At 38.4% G+C, this 14615-nt stretch overlaps 1 protein-coding gene across 3 annotated transcripts in view; it reads left to right on the plus strand.

Moving 5' to 3' along the window:
* The window catches only part of LOC124554716 (nuclear hormone receptor FTZ-F1 beta), a 408700-nt gene extending 404522 nt beyond the window's left edge, over nt 1–4178 (plus strand). For all 3 annotated transcript variants that reach the window (XM_047128362.1, XM_047128363.1, XM_047128364.1), the window contains one exon: nt 1006–4178. The gene's annotated coding sequence lies outside the window, so the exon portion shown is untranslated. The remainder of the gene's footprint in view (nt 1–1005) is intronic.
* The last annotated feature ends 10437 nt before the right edge of the window (nt 4179–14615 follow it).

Below are 14615 nucleotides of genomic sequence, written 5' to 3' on the forward strand. Positions count from 1 at the left end.
ATTATTTTCATTTTCATGGATTTTATTTCATTTCAAAATTTACACCTGCGGCAACAACTCGCATAACCCAATCTTTGAGCTGTACCTTCACCATATATTTTCCCACAATCTTTTCTGTTCAGTATTATTCAAACTGTGTTTTTCTTTCCAAAAGCTTTCCTTTTTTTCCAAAAGTTTGCATTTTGTTCCCATATTATTTCCAGTCAGTTGGTACTGAAGGACCATGATTTTCATTTCCTGTCTTGCCATCCAAATGTAGATTCCCTGTGGCTGCACTAACCTGCTCATAGCAAATACTGGAATGGCTCTCATGAAAAGAACACAAGATTTCCTGCCCCTTTCTTATCAGATCTGAGGTTGTGTTTCACTGCTAATGATGTAATCATCAGTAGGTGGCTTAACCCTGTTCTTTCTCCCATCTTTTTCATAAATGAACACTATAGCTTGAAGTTGTTGAACCATTAGTTATTTCTCTGTACATAAATTGATAAATGAACAATTAGAGAATATGTGAACAGATTCTTAGATTAGTAGAGAGCCTCGAAATGTGGTAAAGCAGAATGGTCAGAGGAAAGGAGTGGCATGTAATGATGGTGTATAAGAAAGGTTAAACATCTAACTACAATCACAATGCCACATCTTAAAATGGTCTTGTTGACCCTTTTCTCATAGTATCCTGTACAAGAAGAAATGTTTTATCTTTTCAAGTAAAGGTTTGTTAGTTGTATATAAATATTTATATGTGCCTTACAGTGTCAACATAGAAATGTTATGTGCCATTATTTAGACTAACTCTTTCATATTTCTTCTTCAGCCTCATATTAAATGTTCTGTTTAAGTTTGCAAAAATAAAAACAACACCAAGAATGGAAATGGAATTGCTAAATTTTGTCTGGCACATAGTAACAATGGAAGCAACTTTATTGGTCTTGCCTATATGGTTAAACAGTTTCTCAGATTATTTGCAGAATTCAGTTTGTGAGTAATGTTTTTTTTCTTTTGCAGGTCCTTTTGTGCCTTCACGTGACTGTGTACTTGCCTGTAAACAAAGGAGAGCCATTTTAGGTCACAGTGTAGCTATGGGTGGTGGTGGTATTGTGTGGCAGCCAACTGCCACATTAGTTTTTTGTTGTATTTTTATACAATGAAAGGTTATTATAATCAGCTAAATACGTACTTAGCCTCAGAACTTTACTGCCTTCTGTATATAATCAAACACAAAACTCCCCATAAATTGTAATGGTGCAAATTGTGGGCAACACAAGAAATTTGTTTATATGCGTATTTTATTACTTTGTATTTTATTTTTTTGTATATAGAGTCCTGTGAATTTTTGTGTGTTTGTATGTGTAAGTATACAGTTTTAAAGATTTTTTAAAAATTGTTTATCCACATTTTGTAAGTACTCTTATGTGACAGTTTTTTAAAGAGAGATTTTTATATTATTATATTATTATTAAAAAACTTAAAATATATTACTTGATGTATTGTGGTGCAATGTTATCAGATGACTCACCACCAGATGCTTTCTAAAAGCATTTTACTTTACAACATTGTTAGATAAAATTTCAAAGCTTTCAAAAAAATAAAGCTTTAAAATAACATTAAGTTGTGAAAAGAGGCTATGAACTAGTTCTGCTGCCAGAAAATTGCAGCGCTCCATTATGCTGGTCAACACTGGAGTTGCCTCATCAAATATCAAGGTCTTCCTCTTCGCCCCTGAACAGAGATTGTTCATCAAGAAAAATGCCTTTTGCAGAATGCAGCTGAAAATTTAGTGAATTATACTTTTAATAGAAAGACAGTTTTATAAGTATTGATTAGTGTGTCTCTAGCTTGCATAAAACTCCAGTGAGCAGCAATAACCATCCACAGCCTTGGAGCTTTTGGTATATTGTGTGGCACATGGACATCTCAAATTTTATCATTTCCATAGTCTACAGCATTTAAAAAAGTAATGTTATTTTTACTAAAGAGGAAAAACAGTGAGTGTTATTCATTTTTAGGGAAACTGTCTTGCCATCATAAATGTTCCCTATTTATGTTGAGGCATTTTGTGATGTTTACACAACTTGCTCATTTAATGGAGAGATTTTACATTTTTAAGTTGAAATGTACTGTCACAGAAAATAAAGGACTGCATTTACTTGAATAGACCATTGTACAAATCAACTTTACATGTGGGTTTTCTGGTGTCATGATTATTTTTTTGTGTCACACAGTATACAAAGTAACCAGTGGATGACAATTCATATCCTGTGATACTACATGTTAATGTGAGTGTTCCACATAAATTATGAATGTTATTGATATCAATAATAATATTGATTCCAGCCTTTAAGGCAGATATTTCTACAGTCAGGAGATATTTTAACTTTTGAAGACTATTGGTGAAATTGTGTTTTGGGAGATAATTGTGCAATGAAAGTAATTTTATTAGGGTGCTGTCAAACCATTTATACAAGACTATAATGACGTTATGTGTGACCGATTTTGTATAGTTATACTTCAGTGACTATTGTATCATTTCTGATAGGATGATATCAAATCGATTGTAAAATTTACTAGAGTAGGATATTCTGGATGTTTTCCTATCTCCTATTGGTTGGATGAATTCTTTTTTCTATATGTGATTAAAAACAGCAGATCCTTTCTCTTTTATGTGGAAATAAACTGACCTAATTAATTACTGAACATGACATTGTTTTGTTGAAACAGCCATAAAATAATGTTAACAGATAATGACTGATAAATTGTGATAATTGCTGATGTGCCTCTGGTCCTCATTGTGGCCTCAAAATACAATGACAATGAAACTAATTTTCACTGTCATGTAATGTCAAAAAGATATAGATGTTCATAAAAAATCAGTGTAACATGATGAGCACATTTACAAAATATATGATGACTGTGACACTTTTGCCACTTCATTCTAGTCTATGGGAACAATGTATGTCATAGTAATACAGAATTAATTCTTCCACTTTCAAATCATTGGCTTTATTCCAATGAAAATAAGATTTTCTAAAATGGAGAAAGACAGTTGTTTAGTAAATTAAAGGCAGTTAGCACTGCTCCTGTTACTTGTCAGTTTTCTATAGTTATTTGAAATCTGTGATTTAAAAATTGGAATTCTATCAATTTTGTGTAATTTACAAATTGCAAGAACACAAATGCAATACTTCAAAGTAGTTATTCATATTCTAAAAATGTTATTAAAACCCTGTTGAGTAGGGTGAAACACCAGATAATCATATCTAAAACATTATGGCAATTATATTTAACATGTTATGGAGTCAAAAGATTCTTGTCTCAAATTACTGTTTTCATATACTTCGTTGTGTAATATATCTGATAATGCAAGGCTGGCTGTTCTATACCACATTGTGAACTAAATTTTGAGTTCTTTCAGAATTTAATAATTCATTGAGTGGTAATAGTTTATAAGTGGGAGCAGTTTGTGTGTGATAGAAACAAATGTCTAAAATTCTATAACATAGCGACAAATCCCCTAGGAAGAAGTTACTCTTTGGAATAAAGCGTGAGCTGCTCCATTCTGTTTAGCATGTGTAAACACCATGACATTTCCATTGTCTAAATTTTGTTTCAGTATGGTAACTCATATGTTGCAGGATATTCTCATTTTCAGAGTCCATGTACTTTTCTTTCTCATAATTGCAAACAAATTACCACTGGCAAGTGAAACTTTTCAGATAATTTTTGTCTAATTTAACTGGAATGGTGGTAGAGCTCTGTAGAGGACAAATTTATGAACATAAGACACGCAAAAAATGGGAAAACCATTTATTTTTCTTTTTAATTTTGTGTCCCAGATGTTTTAACAGATAATTTTTCAGTATTCTGTACCACAAATAGACTGACAGCATAAATATTCAACAACAAGTGAAATGTGAAATTTTAAAGCAATTGTTTTGGTGTTAGTATCTCAGAAAATAATTTCAAAATCTCAGCACATATGATGAAATGTGCAAAACACGCAATGTTGAATAAAAAGGTGTGAAACCATTCATAACCATGTACATCAATGTATGTCTTGATTGAAACCTTTCCCTGAAATCAAAAGAGTGAAACACCAAGTGAAATCTCTAAATTATTTTTGTGTAATAGTAATGTGCTCATTTGCAATGGTTGAATGACAATAAATGTTGATTTCAGCATCTTGTTTGTTTTATAGTTCTTGTATGACACTAGAAGTATTTTACTAATTTGAAACTTCATTCATTTACCTAAAAATGCAGCAGTGTGATTGTTCAAACCATATTCACTAATGAGGTCTACAGCATTAATTATAAAAAGTGAAGCAATGTGGAAGCTGGGTATTCCATTTGCACACTCCCACAGTATCTTTTAGAAAACAGACTTGAAGCCTAAGATGTTAATGGACACAAATATGCTAAAAGAATAAAAAAAATTCTCAGTGTTCTTAGAAATATTATGCTGCTCTCCTCCAACCTGAACTGCAAAATATTTTCTCAACAAACTGAAGAAAGATCTCAACTAAAGTATTTGGTTTATCCTTTTCCCTGTAATTCACACTTCTGCAATAACTGTAGGTGGAGGATCATGGGAATAAACAGTTCTATCAATGATGTTGTATAAGTTGCCAACCAGGCAACCATGAACACATGGTCATTGCTTGAAGCTCTCAAGATTGCTTGTAAAACCCATATGTCATTCATCATTCTCTCAACAGACTTGTGCTGCTGAGTGCTCCCATTGTTTTTATGCTTCATGTACCAATAAAAGCCTTCAACTCGTATTTAAGAGCATTTCAAAAACAGCCATGATTTACTGACATGTGGGAAATTAGTAAATTTAATACAGGCTAAAAATAAAAAAAAAGCACCATGGAGCATTTAAAGAACAGCACCAACCTGCACAGTGAACAGCAGACAGAAGCAACTTCATTAGTCCAATAATGAGCCGTCTTCTATACTGTGATCTTAACAAAGGCACTCTGGTGGAGTTTTCGAGCTCACCACTGAAACTTGTGAATACCCCTGGTGTTCTAAATATATAGGATGGTAGAACCTTCACTGAATATTGACGTTGGATTAGTCAGTGAGGACAGTCACTTTCTTTGGACAGTCCCATCGACTGTTGTGATTACAGCCACGAAGTAGCCATGGTACTCTGTGGTTGATAGCAGTGTTTTAGCATAGAACGAAGATGTGTCCACAACTTGGTGGATGGAACATCCATTCATCTGGGTCATAATATGCTACCCTGTTCAGACACTTTAGGTTTAGATCGTGGAACTAAAAATATGCCTGTTAGCTTCTGTCTCAGGTTCTTTGGCTGCCGTTTAATGATTTTTCTGATGTTTTTGTAGCATGAGTGGCTGGCATTGTCAAAGATTCACTCTCCATTGCTGGTGGTGGACAGGAGTTGAGCTTATGGCTGCAGATTATATGTACCTGGCGTGCCAACGCCTAATTGTTTTTCCGTCGTTATTACTGTTGCAGTTCTCCCCTTGGCACATGCCAAGGTCGTTCATTGCTGGATGGGAATCCAGAATCCATTCATTTTGAGGCTTTCTTCTATCTTGTTGGAACTATTGTTATGATTGTGTATTTCTATAGCTTACCTTCTAGAGCTCTTCTCTCCAGCAAGATCTTCAGTGTCAGTGAACTTTACAATGTGGTTGGTCTCACACAGTGCATGCTCCACCACAGCCAATTTCTCCACCTGCCAGTGATTTTGGTGATTGATCATTCAGTCATTCCAACATACACTTTTCCACATGTGCATGGTATGCAATATGTTCCTGGCATTGCAAGCAGATCCCTTCTTTCCTCTGCCAACCTGAGACACTCTTTGATCTTCTTTGTCAGTTTATAAAAAGTCTTTATGCTGTCTCTGTACAATATACAACCAGCTCTGTTGATCCCTCAGGGAACGTATGGCAGAAAGGCCATACATGACATTTCTTTTTCTGAAGTATTGCTTCACAAAGTGTCTGATTCTGTAACACTTCTTATGTAACTGGTGGAATACCCATTGCTCCTCAGAACACTTTCTACATGTTGCAATCTTGTGTTTGAGGTTCTGCGGCCCACATCTTTTTCTTGCTCACGGTACGAGTATATTAATCATGCCTCGTTTCTGTTTTGTGTGGTGAATTGACAGTTTGTGCATGCAATGGTCCATGTCTGCTGGCTTTTGATACACATTATGTCCAGGTTTTCACCATGCGTCACATCCAGCACATCTAGGAAGGGTAGCTGTTGACCATTTTCTGCTCCCATGGTAAATTTTGTGTTGGTATGGACACTGTTCAGATGTCTTAGGGAGTCACTGAGCTGTTCTACACAATGAAAGTACCATCAATGTGTCTGTCCCACACCTTAGGCATACAAAGCACCAAGTCCAGCACCTGTGCTTCGGAATGTTCCATGAAAAAGTTGGCTACCACTGAAATAAGTGGACTATCCATGGCAAAGCCTTCCAGCTGTTCATAGCTATTGTCTTTCCATGTGAAATAGTTCATGGTGAGACATGCATGAAAGAACTTGGTGATGTCTTGCATGAAAATGGAACTGATATACTCGACAGAATCACTGAGTGGCAGTTTTGTAAATGAAGAAATGACATCAAAGCTGACCATGGTGTCGTTTGGTCCAAGTTTTAGTGCTTTCAGCTTCCCAATGAAATGTCCTGAGTCCTTTATGTATGTGTCAGTCTTTCCCACATGTGGCGGGAGCAGAGAAGCTGAGTGTTTAATCAGTATATACATCAGCAAGCCAGGAGTGCCAACAGTTGATCTTCATGTAACATTATTTTTATAAATCTTTGCTAATCCATAGAGCTGAGGTGCAGGGCTTTTGTGTTGTGCAGGTTTCTCTGTCTAGAGAGAAGACATCTTGATTAACTGATTTGTATTCTATGTGATCAACTGTGTTGGATCTGTGCTTCGAATTTGGTATGATGTCAGATCTAATGGGTCCTGGATCTTCTGCCCATCAGTGGAATAGTTACAAAATTGGGATAACTTGCAAGAAATGAAGATTTGCATTGGAAAAGCAAGCAGCGTGTTTCAGAAAATGAATGCTATCTTCAAAAGCCATTACCTAACTCTAAGAACAAAAGTTAGACTTTGGCACTGCTATGTATATTCTGTCCTGTATGGGTAGGGGCATGGACCTTAAATAAAAACATGGAAGCCTTTGAATTGTGGCTTTATATGTGGAGCCTGAGAATACCATGGACCCACAGTGTGACAAACATAGAAGTTTTGAGAAGAATGGACACAACACCTAAATTAATCAAGATAGTGAAATGCCGAAAGTTGCAATATCTAGGACATATCATTCACAATACAAATAGATATGATTTGCTACAAAAAATACATAAAGGGAAAATCAACAACAAAAGAGGCCCTGGAAGAAGATGAATATCATGGTTTGACAACTTTAGATGCTGGTTCAGTATATCTTCAACAGAATTATTCTGTGTTGCTACCATCAAGAGAAGAATAGCAAGCTGAACTTCAGTGAACACATGAAAGGGGTGCGTAAATGCAGAAAAATTATAGAAGGAAGTTGGAGGATGGGAAATTATATGATAAATAAAAAGAAAACCATATTTAATACTATATACACAAAATAAAATGTTTTAAGGTAGCCTATTGAAGGAGGAGACAGAGAGATCAAGAGGAGGAAAATAAGCTGTGATGACATAAAGGGTGAAGAGTCTTGGATAAATTAAACCAGAGTGGATGGTGAGAGAAAAGTGCTTGTTGAAGTGCCTCATCCATTCACTCAAATTAAAAAGCAGTGATAGTGGTAGGAAGGACCCAAAGCAACTAGTGAGACCAGTATCCTTTTCCCATAGTCTAGGACCTTCCTATATCAATCTATTTACTGATTGTAAGGAAAGACTTTACTGGAGCGCCACAACTTGCACCCTCTGGCACACACGTGATTCATAAGCAGCAATTGTGCCATATGGTGTCATGGTGAGTTTAATCTCTCTTTTTCTGGATTTCTTTTTTGTTGTAAAATTTATATAGTCCTTCTCCAAAGTTCATGTTGCTATTTACATGCTGATCACAGCTGTCACACTGTTAGTCAATTCCATACTTTTGTTTACACCATGTCTACCAACTAAAAACAGTCTGCACCTCAACTGAAGCCGCCTGTTGCAACAATAAGCCATATCTTCTTTATAGTCTTAGAGTTAATGAAACATGGAATTGTTTTGACAAGGACTTCCTATAAGCATGAGTTGTTTTCCAAAATTAGCTGATGAGCTTGGCTGCAAGCAAACCTCTTAGATTTTTACAATTCATCCATATTAGAATGATGCTATACCAAAAGAAAAAGAATATTTATTTTTATGACACAATACCACACTTGACTAGGATCTGTTACTCAGCTGCAACCCTTGGTGGCTTCACAGCTTCACAGATATGTGTCATTTTACAAATTGAAAGACTTAGAGCACGGTGTGCGTGCCCCAGTTTCTAGCATTTTTACTGACAGCTAACATAATGTTCACCTTTGGCAATGCATTATGTTAATGAAAGCAGTCAAGCTGTTGTGTGGTTTGAATTCTATATCAGGTCCCACTATATTTGAGTGGGTGATTCAAATTTCAGTATGGAAAACATAGGGCATACCACCGCCCTCTAAAATAATACATAGGCTAGTACACATTGTGGTGTTCCAACCAACATGTGGCAAGGGTGTGTGTTCGTTACATCATGAATAAGACAGACACTTCCTCTCATATTCCCCAGGATAATTTCACTATATGTGAGAGCTATTCTCCCCACCCCAACCTCAGATTAGTCTCAAAATTAAAACCACAGTGAAACTGGTGAAACACCATGCAGATGTATTGTGCAGGGTCTCTAGTTTGCCTGTCTATTGTGTCACATTGAACATTTCAGTTCTGAATGCACAGTAAGCAAGTAAAGATTTCTTGAGAATAGTGTCTCCCACCAAGTGGGGAAGTGTTGCTGAGGTGTTTCGCCTGATTTCATGCGGCCCACAAAATTTAAATGTCATGTGTTTCCTTCTTCATGTCAGCTCTCTGCTGCACACTGCAGGTGCAATGAAGACAGTCTTGTAGCATTTTCAATGGCAGTGTATGATCATCCACCATACAGTTTGAACTTGGCTCCATCTGATTTACATCTCTTCAATCATGTGAAATGCTGGCTGTTAGGACAGCATTTTGGCAGTGAAAATGTGCTGCAGTCCACCACGGGGAATTCACAGAAATCACATCTATGATGGAGTATTGAAAAGTTGGTACCATGCAATGACAAATGTCAAAGTCGGAGCAGTGACAATGTAGAGAAGTAGCTGGAAGGTTTAGCTAAATCATGGAAATAAAATATTTTTGAATTTAATTGTGGTTTCCATTTTGCAACTGATAGGAGGTTGAAAACAAAAACATTCCTTGTATTTTACAGATGCAATGGTACCTATTCCTCACACATGATTGTGTGGCCCGTAGCTATGTGAGTAACTTCATTTGAAGTGTGCACTGGGCATGTTACAAGTAGGCGTACCATATATTACAGCCACACCACTGCCAAGACATACATAATTAGGGGAATTATATTGGCTAACCACTGTCAGGCCCTCAGGCACATTCTGTTTGCCTACAACAGCAACATATGACATCCTATATCTCAGCTTCCTATACAGCATAAAAGCAAGAAATTAGATTCCTGTTTCACCAGTTAGTCCACTCTGATATTGCTGCCAAATAATAACAGGCTGTCCCAAACAGAAGGAATGAAAATAGCAAACAAATTTAAAAAATGTAATGGCAACAGTAACTAGATACCTGACTTTCTCCATGTGTCATGTTAAGTACCAGATTGGACCCACTCCTCACCAAATTATTTATCATAACAAATTCAGGGAAGCTGCTATGCAGACTATTCTAGTCTGCACAAAATCACAACCAAAATCTTTACCCTAAACAAAAGCTACATAATTAGAACCTCTAAATTCCTATCAACATTGAGTGTGAAGCATATTTCTTACAACACATCATGAATAAAATTATGGATCATACCACTATTTGACAAAGCTATTATGACCATCACAACCAAGATAGTCTCGCATGCCACTGAAGACTCCAGCCATCTGTCTGCAGTGTCTTACAAGCTAAAGACCATTGGGACTCACTTGTCCCATGCTGGATTGTGGGGTAGAGTTTTCACACAATTCTAGATATGACTATGTGTGACTGTACTACACCGTATTAGTAGACTATCATTGCTGTGCATGGTGGGAAATATTGTGGCATTAGTATACAAATAAATTACGTAACTTGGGCTTGTTCGGTTGTTTGGCTAGTTAACCGTTGTTATACACTTTCCTTTGCATGGTGTCTTTTTCGATGCAGTCTTGCAGCAGTTACGAGTGTGAAGATTTGCGGATCATTGCCAAAATAGTGCCCAGAATATTCTCTACCACTTCCAGCAGTAAAGGACCATTCCAACACTCTGAGGTGTAGTTTCTGGCACCTATTCCCCACACAAAATAAATGCAGCTGCAGGATATTTGCCAAACATCTGTTCTCATTTACACAAGGGCACTATTTTCTGCTGGGGCACAACTTAATCACAACCACAGACTATGGATCACAACAGTGGTTTTCCGTTTTCTGTGGTCAAAGAAGACCGTAGGTTTGCTGACACCACATTGTTTAGCAGATTGTAGTTAACTCTGGAAAACATGGTTTTACAACATGATTCGTGTGTTCATCTATACTGCATTTATGTTCTTAAATGCAACAGTCGAAAAGAGGAAACACGAGGGGAGGGAGGTAGGGGGAGTTTCAGTTTCAAACGTTCTCAACTCCAGGGATTGGGTCATTCTCAAACGTCATGCATGGAGTGCAACACATCACAAGACTCACCAATTCGGCAGTCCAGTTCTCATGGCTGCATTGTAAAGTGTCAAACTGGAAAGACGAAATTAATCTCACTTGAGTCTAAAGGCTGTTAACGGTATTGCCAGCTCTCCAAAACAGAATAATTTGGCTGGTTTGAAGTGAAAGAGACTAAACTGCAAGATCATCAGTTCCTTCATCCATTAAGGGGAAAACCAGGAGTAGTCGTCAAAGGAAGAAGGTGAAAGGCAAATCCTGAAATGCTTAAGTGTAACTAACATAATAAAAAACATAGATAAAGACCAGAAAAAGAGACAGCACAGACAAGTCGTTAAAAGATCAGTCAAGACAAGGCAATGAAACAAGGAATGAAAAAGAATAAAGAGAATAAAAAGGTCGAATGGGCGGAGACCAGACTGAGCCACCCAATAAGGGCTACCATGGGGGCAGGGGAGGCAGCAGAGAGGGGTGCCCCATCAACCTCGTAGGCAGTTGATGACGTCAAAAAGCCCTACCTTACAGGGATGAGTAGAAAGCACCTTCACGGACAAAATGTAATACCAGATCAGCTGAGCTGGCGTCCTCTGCTAGCACCAGAGCGAGCGTGTCAGGAAGATTAAGATACCACCCCAATGTAGCGAATTAGGGCAGTCTATGAGTAAGTGGACCACCATCATGCGAGCTCTGCTTTCGGAGTGAGGGAGATCCTCACATCTGAGAATGTGGCCATGGGTCATCCAAGTGTGGCCAATGCTGAGTCAACAGAGGGTGGTGGATTCCTTGCATGAATCATGCAGGAAAGACTGCCACATGGTCGTCGTCTCCTTAATCGTCCTCAGTTTGTTTGGGGAGAGCAGGCCAGACCATTCTCAGTTCCAGATTTCCTGCAACTGATGGCGTATAAATGGCGCCCATTTCCAGAATCAGCATCCCACTGGCCAGCTCTTCATTTCCTGAAATCCCAACATGACCACGGGTCCAAACAAAAACGACTGGCTGCCCAGCTTGAGGAAGGTCTAAGACAAGATCCTGAATAGCCGCAACGAGTGGGTGAGGAGAGTAGCCCTGGTCTATACTCTCCCTTACCATAGCACTGTCCGTATGGGCAGGAGAGTTTCTATGCTCCAGTGAAGCTGGAAGCTATGCCCGCGGTAGCATAGCTACTAGCAGGTCCATCGTAGCCCAACAGGTCTCAGCAAAGGAGCCAGACCAAGTGTGCCTTGCAACGACCCATCTTTCTTTCCTTTCCTTATCCATATCTCCTTCATTCCACTGCAACCTGTCAGAAAAGCCTCAGCAGTTTGTGTGTCTCCAGTCATCATAGTCACTAAGCCACTGGGCCAAGATTACAAAGTTGTCAAGGACTGTGTGATTGTTGCTGTGCAGGAACATTTACACATTGAAAAAAAAAGTACATGCACAGGCGTCTTTTGGAGGAAAATACCAATACAGGAAAGCCCTGCAGCAATCGGCAAGTTGTGATGGGAGGACTGTGTAATCTGGAAGCTGTTAGTGACAAACCAGCATGTAGGTGGCAGGCATGTATTGCTATTTTACTCAAGGATACTGTAGAGTAACTTGTGTGCTGCACCTGTGACTGAGAACTCTTATTCGGGATCCACTCTGCTCACACTGCATGAGAAGAAAGCTGGGAAAGGTGCTCTAAACATAGGCAGCCTAACCAGCAAATTACCTGACTGGTTGGCCATGTCCAGAGGGTACAACATATGTGGTCGAAACAAAAAGAAGAAACAAAACTTAAATATTGCTACCTGGAACGTTTGAACTCTCACTGACTCAGACAAAAGCAACCAACCACAATGAAGAACAGCTATTGTGGCATGTGAACTAAAAAGACATAAAGTCGATATTTCTACCCTCAGTGAAACAAGACTTGCGGGTGAGTGTCAACTAAAGGAACAAGGTGGAGGTTACCCTTTCTACTGGAAAGGAAAAGATGAAAATGAGCGTTGTATCTATGGGGTAGGGTTTGCTGTGAGGAATCAACTTTTTGATGATTTATATGAATTATCCTCTGGAATAAATGAAAGACTTATGACCCTCAGTCGTAAACTCATGGGCAGCCAAAAAGCTACTATAATTAGTGCATATGCACCAATCCTATTCTCAGAGGATGGTAAAAGGGAAGAGTTCTACGACCAATTAGACTGACTCTTATCAACCATACCTCGATCAGATAAAATTATTCTACTGGGTGATTTCAATACACGAGTTGGCAGAGGCTATGCGCTATGCAAAGGTACCATTGGTAAGGAGGCTACAGCCAATGGCAACTCCAATGGAACCCTTCTTCTGACTACATGCTCAGAGCACGATCTCGTCATTACAAACACTCTCTCTCGGCAGAAAAATAAGTTTAAAACCAAATAGCAACACCCCAGATCAAAACGCTGGCATCTCGTAGATTATGTGATTGTGCGATCTAGAGATCGACGTGATGTGAGGATCACAAGAACTGTTGCTCAAACTGATGAGTGCTGGACAGATCATTGAATGATGCTTTCAGTAATGGCTCTACAAGTGCCACCCAAATGGTGGAACAAAGGAAACAAGAAAAATATCTGCTAAATATTGAATGACTAAAAGCTAAAGAGGCCCAAAAGAATTTCCAGAACATTATGAAGCAAAAATTGCCTGCTGAGTATCCTGACAATGCTGAAGAACACTGGTCAATACTGAAAACCATCATGCTTTTGTCTTGCCAAGAATCAACTGGACTCATCGAGACTGGTTTGACGAAAATGATGAAATTCAAAGATTGTCAGATAAAAGAGAAAGGCCTACAACGCCTGGCAAAATGATACAACATCAGCCCACAAAAATCAAGCTTATTCTCCACGCCGAATCCGATGTTCAAAGGAAAACCAGAGCCCTCAAAAACCAATGGTGGACTAAAAAATCAGCCAAAATGGAAACTTTAGCAGCAATCAACAACTTCAAAGCCTTCTTCACTGCCACAAAAGCGATCTACAGCTCCTCTGAAAAAGGCCTAAACCCCCTTCGATCTAAAGATGGAATACAACTTTTTAAAGACTCGGCACCTATTGGCTTTCGGTGGAAGGAGCACTTAGAAGAACATCTGAACAAAGATTGAGAGGTGCACGAGAACATTTTGACAAAAATACCACAAAAACTCATTCAAGACCATATGAGTGATGCCCTTTCCCTTTAAGAGGTTGAAGAAGCTATCCACCAGCTGGGCAATGACAAAGCCCCTGGACTGGATGGAGTCCCGGCAGAACTATTTAAAAATGGCGGCATCGAATTAATCAAAAACTTTCACATCCTTATTAACAAGATATGTAACACCGAGACAATACCTGCTGGTCTGCCTGACGCTGCTGTTAGTACTATATTCAAAAAAGGATATAAGACCCACTGTTTGGAACTACCGAGGAAAACCACTACTCTCAACAGCTGGAAAGATTCTTGCTACGATTCTCTCCAACTGACTACTTCCTCTGGCTGAAAAAAACCCTACTTGAAACTCAGTGTGGCATTAGACCTAATCAGGCATGGTGGATATGATTTTCAGTGGAAGGCAAATCCAAGAAAAATCAAAAGAACAGAACCAACCCTTGTACATGATATTCATAGACCTTGTTAAAAAGCCTTTGACTGTGTTAATCCAGAAGCACTCTGGAAAATTCTGGCATCTAATGGATGTCCTGGTAAATACATCAAAATACTTCGGCTTTTACATGACAACATGAATG

This window comes from Schistocerca americana, chromosome X (genome assembly GCF_021461395.2).
Source record: "Schistocerca americana isolate TAMUIC-IGC-003095 chromosome X, iqSchAmer2.1, whole genome shotgun sequence".
NCBI lineage: Eukaryota > Metazoa > Arthropoda > Insecta > Orthoptera > Acrididae > Schistocerca > Schistocerca americana.